This window comes from Globicephala melas, chromosome 6 (genome assembly GCF_963455315.2).
Source record: "Globicephala melas chromosome 6, mGloMel1.2, whole genome shotgun sequence".
In the NCBI taxonomy this organism is placed as follows: Eukaryota; Metazoa; Chordata; class Mammalia; order Artiodactyla; family Delphinidae; genus Globicephala; species Globicephala melas.
This window is the reverse complement of record NC_083319.1, coordinates 32,480,609-32,498,788: the sequence shown is the minus strand read 5'-3', so window position 1 is coordinate 32,498,788 and position 18,180 is coordinate 32,480,609. Positions and strand designations below refer to the sequence as shown.

General features: G+C 39.2%; 1 long non-coding RNA gene across 2 annotated transcripts in view; it reads right to left on the bottom strand.

The window, feature by feature from the left end:
• LOC115838693 (uncharacterized) overlaps positions 1-18,180 on the bottom strand; it is a 615,736-nt gene that overhangs the window by 537,247 nt on the left and 60,309 nt on the right. The window lies entirely within an intron of this gene.

Here is an 18,180-nt window from a genome sequence, read left to right as displayed (position 1 = left end):
TTTAACTTGGTGAGAGCATTTCTATCAGGAACAGAGGTTATCCAGCCCAGATATGTTGCTTCCTGATACTACAACGGATCACAAGAACAGAGATTAGAGTCCCTAGAAGAGGGATGGAGAGCTCACCCGTTCATTAAATCGTCTCTCTCCAATATTAGGTGTCTTAGGTGAGCCTTTGGCAAGTGCACAGTTAAAGTCACTTCAGGACTGAATTCGCTGACAAGTGCCTGAAGTGCCAATAGTCTTTGATGTTGATTATCCATACGCTTTCAACACCAGATGTGCAGGAAGTCAGGCTGACATTCTGTTGTCAATTTTTGAAGAAACTGACTTGTATCCTTGCCATTCCATTTCTACTCAAAGATAAGCTGCAGGGGTTCCTGCAGGTGACATCAGCGTTTCCCTTAAAGTGGAGTTTGAATCCACTCACATACTTCGACACTCTTAAGGACCCTGAGTTTTTCACTATACTGCAGATGATTTGGTCCAAGACCTTTCTTAGGACAGGTGTAACCCATCAACCATTTCAACTATTTTTAAAAAAGAAAAGAAAAGCAACAAAATGAAACACCCTCCTATGGGCCCCGCCGAACTAATACTTGGTGTGCCTGCCAGAATGAGTTAGCTGCAACAAATAAAATAAAATGATTTTTAAAATGCTCCTTTGGACCAGAAGGAGTCGACTGCTTGTTAAGGTTAGCTGATATTATCCACTTTAACGTTGGAGAGCATCTGCCAAATGCAGCGATTTTAGCTCCGATGAGTTGAGGCTAGGCTGCTCTTTCTAACAATAATTAGTCAGCAGGTTCAGCTGCTTCTGTTCTAGTATTGTTTACTGCAAAACATTACCAAAACATTGACAAAGCTCAAAAGAAAGAAAAATCCACCCAAAATTCTGCCATCCTACAAACCAAACTGTTTACATTTTTTTTATGCTCCCTTTCAGTCCCTGTCCATATGCAGACAGAATTGTTACAGTTGTAATCATAGCACAGACACAATTTTGTAGTCAGGTTTGTCTCAATTAGAGTTTTTAAAGCGTTTTTCCAGTTCACTCTCTCATCTTCATTTCTGCTACTAGGAACACTTCACCCCCACCATTCCTAGTGACCTCCCGTGGGATCTTAAGTGTTGAGGAAGGCTGAAAAAGAATAATAATCAACAGAATTAGGGGAAAGGGTTAAGTTCCCTGTGTAAAGGATGGAGTCTCTAGAATTAAACTTGTGTGGAAAGGATTTCTTTCACCCTTTGTTCCCGTAGTTGGAAACCTTTATGAAAATCGCTATATTTCCCCACCATCAGGCATGTTTTCATTATATTAATAAAGAGGGCTCGCAGGTATTTTCTCTTTACCTAGTTTGTTTTTAAGGCCTGCACAGTATTTAGGACATAGGCATATAGAGACATCTTCCAACTGCTATAAGAATTTATGAAACTTGGAATTTTTTAAGTGTGGCTACTACTCCATGCTATATTCACATGAACATGAAGTGATATACGCAGCTGTCAAAACACTGGATACCTGGATGCATCTTTTTACATTTTAACTTGTATTCTTCAGTCTCTGGCTTCCACACCAGGCTGCACATCACTCGTCTGGGGGTGGGGAATCAGTAAAAAGAAAAAATACAGACCCCAGGGCTCACCATTGATCAGGTGAAGCAGAATCTCTGGGGCTGTCTTTGGACTGATGGTTATAACACTGTACATTTAAAATGGCAAAAAGTGTCTGTCTTTCTTGATAACAGCTCTGACTGTTATGGTTTGTGGATTTTTACACGGATGGTAGGGAAAAGGACTATAAGGATTTGGATAAGGAATGGAAGAAGAATGCGGCCTATAGATGCTTTGTTGAAATGTCCTTCTTTGAGTTAGGTAGACCCAAAATGTGAATCACCTGCTCGGATAACCCTAGCAAGCATCAAGAAGTAATAGTTTTGGGGCTTCCCTGGTGGCACAGTGGTTGAGAATCTGCCTGCTAATGCAGGGGACACGGGTTCGAGCCCTGGTCTGGGAGGATACCACATGCCGCGGAGCAACTAGGCCCGTGAGCCACAACTACTGAGCCTGCGTGTCTGGAGCCTGTGCTCCGCAACAAGAGCCGCGATAGTGAGAGGCCCGTGCGCCGCGATGAAGAGTGGCCCCCACTTGCCACAACTAGAGAAAGTCCTTGCACAGAAACGAAGACCCAACACAGCAAAAATAAATTAATTAATTAATAAACTCCTACCCCCAACATCTTCTTAAAAAAAAAAAAGCACTCTGTGTCTGAGAGATCCTAGTGATTTGACCTTGGACAAATAACTTAAAAAAAAAAGAAGAAGAAGAAGTAATAGTTTTGTGTTTTTGCGAGCCGACCTAGCCTCTGCCTTCCATACACAATCCTGGAACCCTGAGGAGGCCACAGCCACAAAGGGGGAGGATGTCTGGTGTTGATAATGTTGGGGCAGTATATATCAAATCTTTTCTTTTTTTTAATTAGAATGCTTTGACCCTGGAAAGCTTTCACTTTCAATTCTATGTTCTATATTGTTTCAATTTTTATAAGCATGGATTCATGCATTATTGGTTCATTTCTTTTTTTAAAAATTGAAGAGTGGGTTATACCCATATGCAGTCCTTTCAAAGGAATGCTCTCACCTGTTCTCCAATGTGTCCTGGAATCCGATGAATCAGATCACTAGTCCCTCCTCTTCAGAGGAAACAAATGAGGGAGAGGATCTACGGACAGAATCTTTTCCTCTCTCCCTGCATTAGGCAAAGAAGGAGAAAGGCTTTCCAGGAACAAATAACAAGAAAAACAAAGGAGTGGAGGTACTACATAGGTTGGTGTGTTCAAAGATTTAGTGATTCATTATCCAACTCCTACTTACCAACCAGGGTGCAATTTTGTCCCCTGGGGGACATTTCAGCAATGTCTGGGGTTATTTTTGGTTGTCATAACTGGGAGAAGAGAGTACCACTGGCATCTAATGGGTAGAGGCCAGGGATGCTGCTGAGCATATTAGCATGGCACAGGATAGCCCCACCCCCCAACAAAGAACTATCCAGCCCCAAATGTCAGTAGTGCTGAGGCTGAGCCCCGGGCTGTAGCATGCAGTGCTAGGCAGTGAGCAGCTTGCAGGAAATAAACCTGAGAAGCTCATTTAAAAAAAGCCAGATCGGGGGAGGCCTTATATTTTATGCCAAGGAGCTCGGGTCTCTTTTTACTGTGGATGATGGAGAGCCAATGAAAGGAAGTTACCTGATCAATTTGGATTTCAAATATATTGCCCTGAAGGGTAAATCAGAGGAGGCCAGTTACTGAAGGCAGAGAAAGCCCTTAGGGTGCTGCTGTGAAGCCCAGAGAGGAGTGTGAGGGCCTAGACAAGACATGGCCAGAGGGATCGACAGGGCAGCCAACACACATTTAGGGTGTAAAAGTCAGCAAGTGTTGGGAATTGAATGGATGTGGGAAGGGCAGGGAGGATTCCAGGATAACTCCCAGGTTCCTTGTTCAGATTATTGGATGGATGCTGGTTAGATACAGAAAGAGATTTAAGGAGGAAAAAATAATATATCTATAAAATATAAAGGTTTTACAAAGTCTTAGGTATTCTCTGGAGGAGATAAATAACAGAATCTACTCATATAACAAATATTTTAATAGCCATTATCTGTAAAAAATTAGTTTATACCTAGAGCTGGTTAGCTCCTTATGCAAGCAAGCTATTAGATTGAGACTTAGTCTTTCAATTTAAGGGAAAAAAATGTGATGTTATTTTGAGGAAGTCTCCAAGAGCCTTAATGGTTCTGTGATTTCAGGAGATGGAGGGTTTCCCCTTTTTAATCTAGAGTCAACTACACTTAGAGATCATCATGAGGGAACCATACCTGCGGAGTTAATTAAGGTAAATAGGTTGGCAAGGGCTTCAGCCAACTACTCAAGCAAGATCAAAATAATTCTGGCAGCAGAAATTTTCTTCTGGAGCTCTTTTCAGCCTTGAAAGACTGGATTTTTTAGAGCTGATGAAAATAATGGATTCTGGCTATGGAGAACACTGGGGACAACAAAATGCAGAGAGGCGAAGTAGTAATCGAAATGATTGGTTTAGTAATCAACCCATGCACATGATTCTGAATTTCTTCATCCTGAAGTGATATCAAGGAAGATAAAGTCCCCAAGTGTGGAATATTGGTGTCCCTGTGGTCAAGCCCAAAATATTCCAGAATAATTTAATTTTTGAAAAGGACAAGTTGTTTTTAAAAGAACTGTAATTTAATGATTCTTTGGATGACTTGATCTCAGTTATATTTGAGATAATATCTTGATAATATGGCCTGGAACTTTTTTTCTTTCTGATCTCTCTTATAAAGCAAGAAATAAAAGCACTTGTTTTTTGAATAGTCCAGCGACATAGTAGTATAATCACAATTTGTTAATATTATAAATAGTTATTCATGAAGACTTCCAGAATAAAATATGTGCCATAAATTCTTTGTTGTCATACATTTATTTTTTCACTTCAGTTTAACTTCATTCCTAAAATCTCACTGATTGAGTTACATGTAGAGACAGATGCAAGGACATTTTGAAAGTTCAGATTAAGTTTAAGAGAAAAATATTTACTTTCAACCAGTCTAAAATATCCAAGTCGAGGTTGTAGATAAGCTCTGAAGAGCTAATTCTTCAATCATCAATAATGCTGCCTCTGGTTGGAAAACTAAGAGAAAGTCCACGGATTTATCCCATAGCCTGCCATTTACCATTATTGGACTATGATTATAAATGGGTTTGATAAGATATTTTCCTCTTTGATTCAGACAGTTTATCCTGGAGAAGTGCCTTAAAAGGAAGAATTAGACAATTGCAGGTTTCTGATGGATGTAGCTCTGGTGGACCCGCTGCCAATCCTGGCATTCACATCCACTGAAATTATGTCAGCTAATGAATACTTAGAAAACATAAAGTTCAGAAGGCTGTCAAATTACTGTTCAATTTGAAGTACCAGTATGCACATTGTAGGAAAAAACATATATGTTAAAACCTAGATCAGCCTTGTGAGGAGCTGGAGTAGTCCATAAATTCCATAAAGTCTATAAATTTCATTTTTATTCAGTAGGTGCCACCTAGGTGCTGGCCACCATGAGAGAAGTTTTCACAACAATGTATGTCATCTATCCAACAATTCTTTGAAGTAGTCATTGTAGTCTCCCATTTAGAGATGAAGAAGGAGACCTGAAGTTCAAAGTCATCTTTCTAGTAACTGTTGAAGTCAGGATTTAATTCAGGTCTTCTGACAAAAAATCTACTTCTTGGGCATTACACCGTTCTATCTCTTAAAACTTCTAAAAGCATGATAAACTAAGTTCATCATTTTCCTTCCCGATTTAGCTCCTTCTATTGAAAACTCACCATCCCGCTGTCTCCTCTCCCCAAGGCCAATCAACTGTCAACTCCTCCTCTTTTTGAGGGTTCCTATCCTGCCTTCAAAACCCTTGCTATTCAATGTGGTCATGAACAAGCATCATTGACACCACCTGGGATCTTATTATAAACACAGCATCCCAGTCCCCACCCAGACCTACTGAACCAGAACCTGCATTTTTATAAGATCCCTAGGTAATTCATGTGCACATCTCTAGTCTAAGTGACTAGCCCCTCTCCATTCCTGCTACCACCGTTATTCATCAGGCTCTCAGTGTCTCTGATCCTGAGCGTTTACCAATCCCCTAACTACTCTTCCTCTGTTTTGGTCTCTCCCTAATCCCTCATCACCCAATTCCTGTTCTTAAACCACCAACACATTGACTTTTCTAAAGAAAAGATTGAGTCACTCTCCCCCACCCCCAACTCAAAAACTTCCACTTGCTCTTCAGGGCCAATGAAAAATAACAATAGTTAACAAGTACATCCTTTGTGCCACATATTTCATAAACCCTTTACATTAATTAACTTGTTCACTCCTTAATCAACCCTGTGAAATTGATACTATTATTAGCTCAGTTTTAGAGATGAGAAAACGGACACTGAGCGAGGTTAAATAACTTGCCAAAGGTCATGCAGCTGGTAAATGGTAGAACCAGGATTAAAGCTTCAGCAAACTCTTTAGCCTGGCATCGAATGGCCTCCGCATTCACATGAAAAAGGAAGGGAGGGTCTTTGCCCAAGTACCCACTTTTTGCCGGGAACTTTACTAAGAATTTCCTCTGGATTATATCATTTAAACCTCACAACAACCCTATAGCAAGGTTTTGATGTTATTATTCCAATTTTTACCAGTCAAACTAGGAATGAGAGAAAACTGACCCAAAATTCAGTTAACTCCAAGCCAATATAATTTCCACTGTATAGCGCTACTATTCCTTCCACCTGGAAGGTGTTCCCTGCATCTCTGAAGGCCCTAATTTCACTGCCTTTTAAGGCCAGTATAAATCTGAGGCACAAATTTTCCCCTTTTCCTCCAATTTGGATGTACTCTTTCCCTCCTCTGAAATCTTTTTTTTTTTTTAATATTTATTTATTTATTTATTTATGGCTGTGTTGGGTCTTCATTTCTGCGCGAGGGCTTTCTCTAGTTGTGGCAAGCAGGGGCCACTCTTCATTGCTGTGTGCGGGCCTCTCACTATCGCGGCCTCTCTTGTTGCGGAGCACAGGCTCCACAGGCGCAGGCTCAGTAATTGTGGCTCACGGGCCTAGTTGCTCCGCGGCATGTGGGATCTTCCCAGACCAGGGCTCGAACCCGTGTCCCCTGCATTGGCAGGCATATTCTCAACCACTGCGCCACCAGGGAAGCCCCTTCCTCTGAGATCTTAATAGCCCTTTACCTCCAATTTTCTTTTGGCACGACTTCTATTTTCTTTTATGGTTATTTTATGGTTATTTTTGTATGTGTGTAAATATGTATATACATGAACCATGATTCAGTAACTGTGATTATTGTTCCTGAACTGTCAGAAGATTAATCTAAGGAAACAAATGAAATTAGAGCCATTATATTAAGAAAATTTAATATGAATTCATGAACAGGAAAAGATACAAGTGTGATAATTGAGAGTTGAAACAAGAATTATTATCCTGGTTAAGATAGAATTTGAGAAACAGACAAAAGTTAATATTTGCTACTTAATTTCTTCCCATAAAATCAAGCAAAACTCTGTTATGAGTTGATTTTCATGCAAGATGTTTCTGGATTTTCCACCAGCTCATCAGTTATTTTCTGTCACTTTGCTTACATCTTTCATTCTATTTTATTTTTCCTGACAGCCATTATCTGTTATAAACAATCATTTCAGATGGCTCCATTTTGATAATAGTTCCAAAATTACCTCAATATAATTCCAACCTTTTCTTACTACCTGGCATATATCATCCCACAAATAGCCCACTTTAAATTAAATGGAATATGAAGGGAAAGAAGACTTGGCTTAAATATTCTTTTAAGGACTCCTACTGTGATAATTCCTGTAACACTAATAAGCCATTGGCAAGTAAGTTTAAAAGTTTACCAGTCCACTATTTTTCCAAGGCATATGTCACATACCATATTGTCAGCCAAATAATAAAATTTATATTTTTTACTATTCGTTATTATTTATTATTATTACTGATCCCCAGTAAAGAGATTTATGGTCTTATAACTGCATACAATTTTATAATTCAATAAGTATTTTCATATTGGCCACAACCAAGAAAAGTTTCATTTCCTCTTTGACTGAGACTGACTCCCACAACTAAATAAAGGTCAGTGGTCACTATTCCAGTAATTCTTTTTTTTAACGTGCTTCAGAAAGCAGAGATCTAAAGTGTATTTCCAAAACCGTTTTAAGATTCACTTTAAGAGGGGGATGTAGTAGGCAGCTTTGGACCTGAATCCTTTCTGGAGAGAGCATCTCACCTGGTTTCCATGGAACACCCTGTAGGACAAACTGAAAGGTGTTTAAGTCAAAGGAATGTCCAAAAGCCCAAAACGAACTTCACACATATCAATTTTTTTTCTATTTGATTCAAAAGAGAACTGGAACTAAGTGGAAGTATCATTATACTTACAGTGCTGTAAACTCAAAAGGGCCTTGAAGTTTCGATAATTTAACAGCACTAGAATGTACATTTCATGAGGGGAGGCACCTCGACTCTTGCTCATTGCAGATTTTTCCGGCATTTGGCACAGTGTCTGCCATATAATATGTGCCTAATAAATACTTGTGTAATAAATGAATAAACTCCCCTCGTTACACTGATGAGGAAATTGGAGGCCAAAGCAGTCAGATGACCTAACCAAGGTCACACAGTAACTTTGAAGCTGTCCCAGCACTTAGAACTTCAGTCTATAACCCCTCGTTTGGTATCATTTGTGCTGATTTCAACAGAAGCAAATGCAGATGTTGAGGTGGGGACAGAAGTGAATGAAAAGTGAAAATAAAATAGAAGTCTGGAGACTATTTTCAAACACCTCATCAGAAGCCAAAAATAAAGTTTATATAAGATTGGAAAAGGAGTACAACAAAAAAAAATTTTTAATTAAAAACTCTTCCAAGAATAAACAAACAAAACTCCCACCTTGTCTGATTGATGGCCACAACAATTACAGAGGTTTTAAAAAAACCATTTTTAATAATAGAAAATTAGCCCATTTAAGGAAAACAAGGAAGCCCACAAAACATAGCAGGTTAGCCATAAACTGAAAATTAGACCAAATATAATTTGAAAAGTACTTTGAGAAGGACTCCAAAGGCAATAAAACCCTTTTTATAACACATTTTTTAAGTGGGCTGAAGAATCTACGTAACAATTTAATGATCAGCGTCTAAAAGAGGTGCACTCAGGGAAAAAGATCAGACAGCAGTTGAGTAAATGAATCATTTTTCTTGGTCTTCGGGGGGGGGGGAAAAAATGCTAGAGGGGAGATTCATGCATCATAAATGACTTTTGAAACATACAAGTCAGTTCTACTATAGCAAATAGTGAAAATTCTTACTAAAATTCTGCTAACCATCATCAAGTAGAGAAAAACAGGCAGAAAACATTGTCTACTTCTATTTAAAACTAGTTTATCCATACTGGAAGAAAACATACATTTCTGACTAATCACTTTATTCCATTATCTCATTTAAACTTCAAAATAATATGAGGATATAGGTATTACCCCTACAGATAAACAGACTGAAGTTTAGATAGGTTAAGTAATGTGTCCTATTTAACACAGCAAATAAGAGCCTGTATATGAACCAAGGCTGGTCAAACTTCTATATCAAGATTTTAACCACCACATCACACTGCCTTACTCTTACCCCTTCTTTCCTTTTTTTTCCCCCTTTGAATATAGCTGAATTGGTGTGCCCAAATCTCACCATGATGTAACACATTAAACAGCCAGGTTTCTAAATATGTGCAAGGAGGGACCTTGTCATATTTGACTTTGTGTCTCTAAAACCTAACCATTGCTTAGCACAAGGTAAATGTTCAGTAGGTGTTTGATAAATTGAAATGAGTTGGATAAACGTAACGCATATTGTAGTACCATGGCAAATTTCTGACAAGAAACACAGTTGGTTATGTCTGGGTTCACAAAGTCTATACTTTAAAAATTGAGACTTAAAGGACTGCAACAGATAAAGGTTAGATTTTCCTACCATCAATACGTTGGCTCTGACATAAAGAAACAGCCACTGTACAGGACTTCCCTGGTGGTCCAGTGGTTAGGAATCCGCCCTTCCATTGCAGGGGGTGTGGGTATGATCCCTGGCCGGGGAACTAAGATCCCACGTGCTGTGCAGTCAAAAAAATAAAATAATAAAATAAAATAAACAAAGATGTATTCAAAAAAAGAAAAAGAAACAGCCACTGTAGTTGTAGGTATCAGTGGATCACAGAAAATCAGTGCATTAGGCAGAGTTTCATGTTGCAAACAATAAGGTTGACATTGGCTACTGGAAAAAAAAAAAAGAGAATTCACTGAAAACTACTGGGTAATTCACAGAATCAACACAAAGACGGAAGAACTAGGCTCAAAATATAAGCAGAAACCAGGAAAATATGGGTAACCAGAACCACTGACAAGGTCACATGCCAGGAATAGCCTGGTTAGGTGCTCAGCCATCACCGCTGAACTTTGGGTGGCACAGCTGGATCGCCACCACTTACAGCTTAGGGAACTCTGCTAAAACTGCTGACAGTCATCACTGGACTGGACACTGGATGCCACAGCCACCACCACCACCACCACAAGAAATGCTAAACTGTCCCTGCTTCTTTAGGTAACTCACCGCAGGTTCAAATTCTTGGGCAGGAGACTATGGCTGAAGTTAGTCAGTCTAAACTTAAGTTGCAAGGGAGAAATAAATAACTGGCTTTTCTGGCCTCCACCATGGGTGGGCTCTGCATCTCCCAAAGTCTACACAAGATTCCACAAACACAGAAAGTGAATTTGAATGCTGGGTGACCACAATAGAAAAGATGTATTTACTACAAAATTACAACCTGAGAATCTTCTAGCTAAGGGGGTCTCCAAAATCTAGTAACGACCTCCAGGTTAATCCTGTTTAGGAAGTGGAATGCATTCCTAGAAAAGGGACCATGATTTTATCAGCACTGTAGAGGGACATTACCGCAGGGGTTGCATGAAGGCACATTTCCTGCATCAGAGATTGACAATTATGGTTTCATTCCCTTCAAAGTCCCTGAACTTACGACATGCCTGTGGCCATAATTTCTTACCACACCTGTTCAGACATTTGTTGATTACTTCCTCCTAGGCTACAGTAAGGCTTCTGAAGCCCTTCATAATGACAGTGATGATGGTTACATTTACTAAGTGCCCAGAGCTGTGCTAAGAGCTTTACAGGTACTAAGTCATTTTATTCTCACCATTACCCTATGAAGTAGGTACTATGATTACACTCATTTTATGGATCAAGAAAGTGAGGCAGAGAGGTCACTTAACTTGCACAAGGACACACAGCAGGAAAGCAGCAGGGCCGTGGCTGGAACCAGGCAGGCTGGCTACAGAACCCCTCCTCTTCACCACCTCCCTTTGAGAGGATTTCCAGCAAATCCCTACTGGACTGCTGGCTTATACCATTTATTTCCTTGATCAGATCAGCCACTACAGAGAATTAGCATTTTACACATCCAGCGTAGTACTTTTGTGGCACCTCCAGCACTTCTACTTGCACACCTTTATCAACCCTTATGGATCAAACCTACTTACCAGAAGGAAACAATGTTGAAAAGGAAAATCATAATAGAAAGAAAAAGCAAACAGGTGATGAGTCCCACTCACCAGCTCTGGCTGACTGTGAGCTTTGGATGGATCTCAATCTGCTGCATTTGAACTATGCAGTTAAAATAACTATACAGTCAGCCAACCACATCCACGGGTTTTGCATCCGCAGATAAACCAACTTTGGATCAAAAATATTCAAAAAAAATTCCAGAAAGTTCCAAAAAGCAAAACTTGAATTTGTTGCACACCAGCAACTATTTATATAGCATTTACATTGTATTTTTTATATAACTGAAATAATTTTTAATTGAAACAGTTACCAGCTCCAGTTGAAATCACAGCAGTTTCTTAAAGCTATAATGATCTGTCAACTCAAAGAAGTATAATTATTAGCCTATAATTTGCTTGTATACAAGGGAAATCAATCAAGATTGTTTTCATGTCCTCTTAACACAGCAAAAACAGGATTTAGATACGAAAAATAAAAAATAGAGAGAGAGAGAGAAGAAAAACCACAGTTTGGGAATAGTAAACTTTGTTTTCCTTTCTTTGGCAAGCTACTTATTACCTGTCAGTAAACAAGGAAGCCAGGTGGGGTATCCAAGCCTTGGTGGGGCACCTGGGTCATCAAGGAAAATAATTCCAATAATTTAACGGTCCTTCAAAATCTTTAGGCATTTAAACTGTGACATCTTCAAGACAGGGTGTCTCTACTGTGTCTATTTGTGCCTTCCTCCTGCACCTCCACCTCCATTAGGCCAGGGCTCAGCATCTCCCTCACTAGAATCTCTCAGATCTTTAACAGATGTAGAAATAAAGTTGCTGATAATAAATTTTTTCCAAAGCAAGTTGGAGCATGATAAACTGATCTTAAAATTCTGAAGAGAAGATGTACAAGTATAGCCTTGAAAATTTTGAGGGCTTATCATTTACTGAGAAGGGAGTTTTCAAATATCTTTGATTTGAATTTGTGTATTCTTTTAGTTATGTCATTCTTTGTTTTATATATTTTGAGGCTGTTATTATGTGCATATAAATTTAGATTTATATACCTTCCTGGTTAACTAAAACTTTTAACATTATGAGGTGTTCCTCCTTGTATTTACAACTATTTACATAGAATTTACATGGTACTAGGTATTATAAGTAAACTAGAGATGATTTAAAGTATATGGGAGGATATGCAAAAGTTATATGCAAATACTAAACCATTTTCTATAAGGAACTTGAGCATCTGCAGATTTTGGTATCCATGGGGGGTTCCTGGAACCAATTCCCCTTGATACTGAGGGACGACTGTATTACCATAGTGCTAAGTGCTGTAATGAACGTATATACATTTTTTTCCATTGCACTTTGTCGCCTGGGTGTCCTTGCCCTGAACCCATTCATTTCAGGGCTAGGAAATCTCAGGGTCATCCCCCTGCCACATGCCCACAACTTCCAGGCAAACTTCAGCTTCTGAATCTTAGTTACCTTCTTTCAGAAAATGGACATCTGTCCTCAGTTTAAAGAATAAAAATGTTCCATCCATGATCCCTCTCAATTATATTATGTAACAGACAGGGCTCAAACAGGAAAACAGAGCCACTCTAAGTACTTAAAGAAGAGGGAAGGCAATGCAGTGAATTGGTTATACAAGTGACAGATGAGCCGATAAGCCAGAGGACAGTGAAGCAACTCAGAGCTTAGCAACAACAGGAAGCCACTACCACCCCTGGGTGGAGGGACAAAAGAAAGAGGTGGTGACACTGGAGCCTGGGATGTAAGCTCTCCTAGGCAAATGTGAAAACCCCTGGTCTATGTAAACATTTCTATAAAACAATACTTACCACTTCCCCACATTCTAAATCAGTGCTTATAATCTTCTGACAATCTTTTTTTTTCCCCTAGATTATCTGAACTTCAGAGTTCAAACCCCAGGTCTTTCCATTTTTTTCTAGACGAGATTCTGGTCTTCTGTCTTCTAGAGAACAAATTTTGACCAGCCTTAGATGTGAATCAGCCCTCCTGACCAATCTTCTAGCTCTTCTTAAATCATCTCACTTGTTCTACCTGATTTTCTAATGACATTGTTAACTTGGACTACTCATAGTACACTCGGCAAAAGTGTTATCAATACAAGTCATCTAACATCTTAAGGACATTAATAAAATAATATTAACAAAATGCATGGAACAGATTATAGAGAGGAAGGATGAGAAAAGTTGCAACTCTTTAGGTTGCAAGGTAACAGAAACCCAGCTTAAATTCAATTAGGCAAAAGGAGGATTGTATTGGTTTGGGTGCTACAAGAAGGGCAGGACTACAGGTGGACCACAAAGACAGAGACTTGAATATAAGCAACCTTGGAACCAGAAACGTGAGTCCCACCAGGATATTCTATCTCATCATTGCTTTTTTCTGCAAGTTTATTTTATTCATTTAAACTAGCTGCAAGCATATGATGAGGAAAATGGCTGCCAGCAGCTACCATACTTCATCTCGGCTTTACAGCCAGAGAAGAACAGCCCATACTTTGAGTACTCCCTAGTTCAAAAACCCAAATGATTAGCTCTGACCACCCATTCTCCATCAACTGTGACCAGGTGCAAGGTCTGTAAGAACATAGCAGCTCACATTCAAATCAACTGCTTAGAGTGAAAAAAGGAGTATGTCCCAGAAAGGGTGGATGATGTTCCCAGAAGAAAAGGGAAACCTGGTGGGCAGACAAAATAACAGACATTTACTACAAATAGTATAACCTGAGCCCCAAAATACCTATTCCGGTGAAGGAAGAGAAAGAGGCCAAAAGGAAGAGAAAGATTTAGGGAAAACACTTAACGTGATGATGAAAGCAAAAGCTTATTTATGTGGAAACAGATTTCTTTCCACTGCCTTCTTCCAGATAAGATTTTTAGATATGTAATATTAGTCCTAAAATGTCCCAGCTCCTCACTTCCCATACCTAACACAGCAGCCAGTGCAATACAGACCAAATCCTACTCCCCTTAATCCAGTCTATCCTTATGCTTCTTCTCCTCAACTAATATGCCAAAATACCACACAAGATTTTGTGTAGTCTAACAAGCTCAACCTCCCACTTTCTGACAAAATTATAAGTAAGTAAAAAGATGGAAGTTAGTCACAACTTTAAAACTCATTATTTGATTAAAACAAAAATAACTACCTTAAAGATGGGTTGCATTTATTCTTCAGCGACATCAGCATATCATAAATGATTTGGAGGAAAATAGTTGTATCAACCAGGAATTTGATTTTTAAAATCAAAATCAAAAATTTGAATTTGTAGGAACAGTTGAATCAAACAGGAATTAGGTTGGTAATTTGGCTAAAATTTAGTAATCTATCCTACTCTTAAGTGGTTAGACTAAATTTTAATCCAAAATAAATCTATTCTGGATAGATTTACTGCATTGTATTTCTCCTGTATTGTAAATCCTCAATAAATGCTTATTATATAAGTAATACAGCACCCATAGGCACAGAAAGAAAGAAAAACTTAACTCTTCCTTTAGGGAGGAGGTCAATAAGAGCATCATGAGCTCACTAAGGGGATGGAGTAAGTAAAGGAATTGTAGATAAGGGAAGAGTATGTGCAAAAACAGAGGTCTGAACAAGCAGGAGAATGCCAATTAGTTAACTATTAGAAGAATGGAGAATACAAATGGGAGAGTGGTGAGAGAGGCAATAAAAAAAGTTGGCAGAGCTTGAATCATAAAGGGTTTTATAGTTCATGTTAACTAATTAGATGTTCATTCTGAAAACATGGGAAGGCTGAAGATTTTTTAGTTGGGAATGGGTGAGGGAGAAGAAAAATGATCATATTTGCAGTTTTTACATTTTATAATAATCTTGCTGAAAGCACTGAGGAGATAAAATGAAGAGATCTGGGCCAGAAGCTAAGGAGAACCATTATAGGTGAATATTATATTAATTCATGGGGTAAATAATGAATGCTCCAAATTGAGACATTCTAAAATATTTCATCAAAAGAAATAATAGGATTTGAATCTTGGATATGAGGGAAAAGGCAGAGACTAGGGTTTCAATTTCCCAGCTGAATATGTTGGTGCCACAATCCAAGATCAAGAATATAGAAGGAGAATGTTTGTAAGGGGGCAATAATGAGCCCAGTTTAGGACATAGTATGTTTCCTGTGGTAAGTCCAGGAGAAGCTGCCCAGGAAACACTCAAACTTGTATGTTTATCATCTGGGACAGAGGTCTGAGCTAGAGAAAGTGATTTGAAACTATGAGAAGAAAAGTGGTAATTCAAGCCATGCAATTGGATGAAATAATCTAGGGGAGTGTGCAGAATAAAAAAGAGGAGTCTCTAGGACAGAGGCCTGGATTGTATCCAACTTGTTTTTACTTTGGCCTATTTCTCAATTAGAAAATACTCTGGTTTATAAAAATTAAAAATATAAGAAAAATTGTACTTTAGTTGAAAAATTGGCATAGGACATACAGGGAAAATTTTTATATGAAAAAATATAAATAGCTAAACATTAAATATATGTATATACATATATATGTGTGTGTATATATATAGATAGATATAGATATATAGATATAGATATATACACACACATATACACACAGTAGAAGATACGGTTGATTCACTTAGAGGCGGGTAATGACCTTCCACAGAGCAACCCCCTCCAAGGACCTTGAGTGGAAATATTCTGCTTTCAGCTCAAGTGGGTAATGGGTATAGAAATAGACAGATGGCATAACCCACACAGATATTTTTCTTGAAGGCCAAGGGCTAACCTCTTGTACTAGTTCTTTGATAGCTAGAGAGTGTCCTGAAGGCCCTTCTGAATGGCCTGCATTTTGCCCAGGTCATGGAAGACATCCATGATATGAGAGCTGCAGTGATTTGAAGGGAATTAGCAGGGCTGCAAGTAACAGCTACTATGGAACTGAATGCCATAAAGAGTAACAAAAACTCTGGCATGAGAATTCTATGGCAGTAAGAAAGGTAGGTCCCCAAACTTCCTGTGGACTGATATCAGTGGCTTCAATGACAGGTAGAATTGTTTACATTATATAGTTGTAACATTTGGGTATGGACATAAAGCCAACCACCCTTTTACTAACATGATATACCTCTCTGACTTGGAAAATCTCTGAAGGGAAAAATGAGTCTCACCCTTGAGTTCTCAAATACACATTTTTCATAGTTGACTTTGAGATACTATAAGAGGCTTGTAAAAACTATCCAAAGAACGGACTTTTGTTGACAGTAAATCATAGAAGTATATCATGTCACCCAAGAAGACTGATTCCTCAGTCCCAGCAGTCATCCAAGATGTTCAATGGGTGTTGGAAGATGGCCAAGGAGCGCAGATGCCAAACAGCCCTGCAATATATTCAGACTCATCAAAATATGCCTGGAAGGATAGTGTTTACTTGCCATTTCTCCAAAACACAAAGTTATAACTGCCCTGGCTGTCAAATTTCAGAAAGATTTATGCCCCATGTTCAGGAAGATCAATGATAATGATAATAATAACTACCATTTATTGAGTACCTATCATGTGCCAGGCCCTATGCTAAGACCTGTACATATGTTAGTTCATTTAGTTCTCAAAACAGCCCTATGGTGGATAAATAATGCTTATAGCAACTTCTTCCAGGTCGCATAGTTAGAAAGTGGTAGAGCCAGAAGTCAAACCCAGATCTTATTGATTCCAGTGCCTGTCTGTGGTGGTCTTTGCTTTATGCTATATTGCCTCTTCTACTGAGAGCTGGTACAGGCTGTGTATATGAGCATGCTAAAGTGACAGTTGTCATTCTAGAAAAATTAAACACCACTCTTTTTCTCATTAAAGAGAACCAAGATAGCTCCTGCAGGAGGTGTAGAAAGCTGAAAAATCCACCACCATAAGTGTTGTCATACTCGAAAAGAACTTCAGCCTTGGGTTGAAAAGAAAGAACAGCTTTGGTTCTGTGGCAGTAGAAACACCAGTTCCAGCTCCACCATGTGCCATCCTAGTGATGGGCACAGAACATGGGGGCCAGGATAGCTCTTCTGCCTTCCCATTTGAGAATCCTTACCTGTACGTTGTAAAGTTGTTCAGAATCCCTGGCACAGAGGTAGCAAATGGGATGGCACAAGCCAGGTACCAAGGAAATCTTGATGGCAGAAATTTGAAGTGAACTAAAAGGTGTCTGGAGCAGATTTAGGGGGGAGTTAAAGTAACTTGAGATCCAGTGAAAAGTAGCCCCCAGGCAATCTTGGCTTACACTTCAGACGGTTTAAGAGGGGCACTCTTTTTAGAACGTGGCCCAATAAGGACATCCATGGACAGTGTCCAAGTTTTTGAGTCAGATAGGGAGACTGACCTGCCAAACCAAGTCTTCATCCACAGAACCACCCAATATTTCATCATAGAAGCCAGATTCTTTAGCTAGGAATACCTCTGAAATGCAGAAAAACCCCTCCTAAAGTGAGACCTAAGAGGTAGTAAGGGTCAGAGGCCAGCTGTCTCGCTGTGGGGTTATGAGTATGGACTGCCAACAGCTGTGGACAGATAGACAGACAGACAGACACACACACTCTTACACATACACACACACGCGTGCGCGCTTAGGGATAGGTAATATCACTGGCTTTGATTCTACCCCAAGGACAAGTTCTACCAATTCAGAAAAGTGTTAAAGGTTTGAGTACCAGTTCAGTGTGAAGGGCTCTTCTGAGGCCTCCTTGGAATTCAACCAATAAAACTGAGTCATTCCATTCCATCTCCTGGGCAAGAGGCCAAAACGATCACTGACCCCACTTCACGCTGAAGCCTATGGACATCACTGATGGCATTCCCATCTGCTGTCACAGCAGGATAAAGTGTAACCAACAATCACAACACGCTTTGAAAACACAAAACTTCCATCTTTTTCTAAAATCGCTTTTAGTTTCAACAACCAAAAAAACGTGTCTAGAGAATTTCTAGCCAGGAGTATTCTACCTT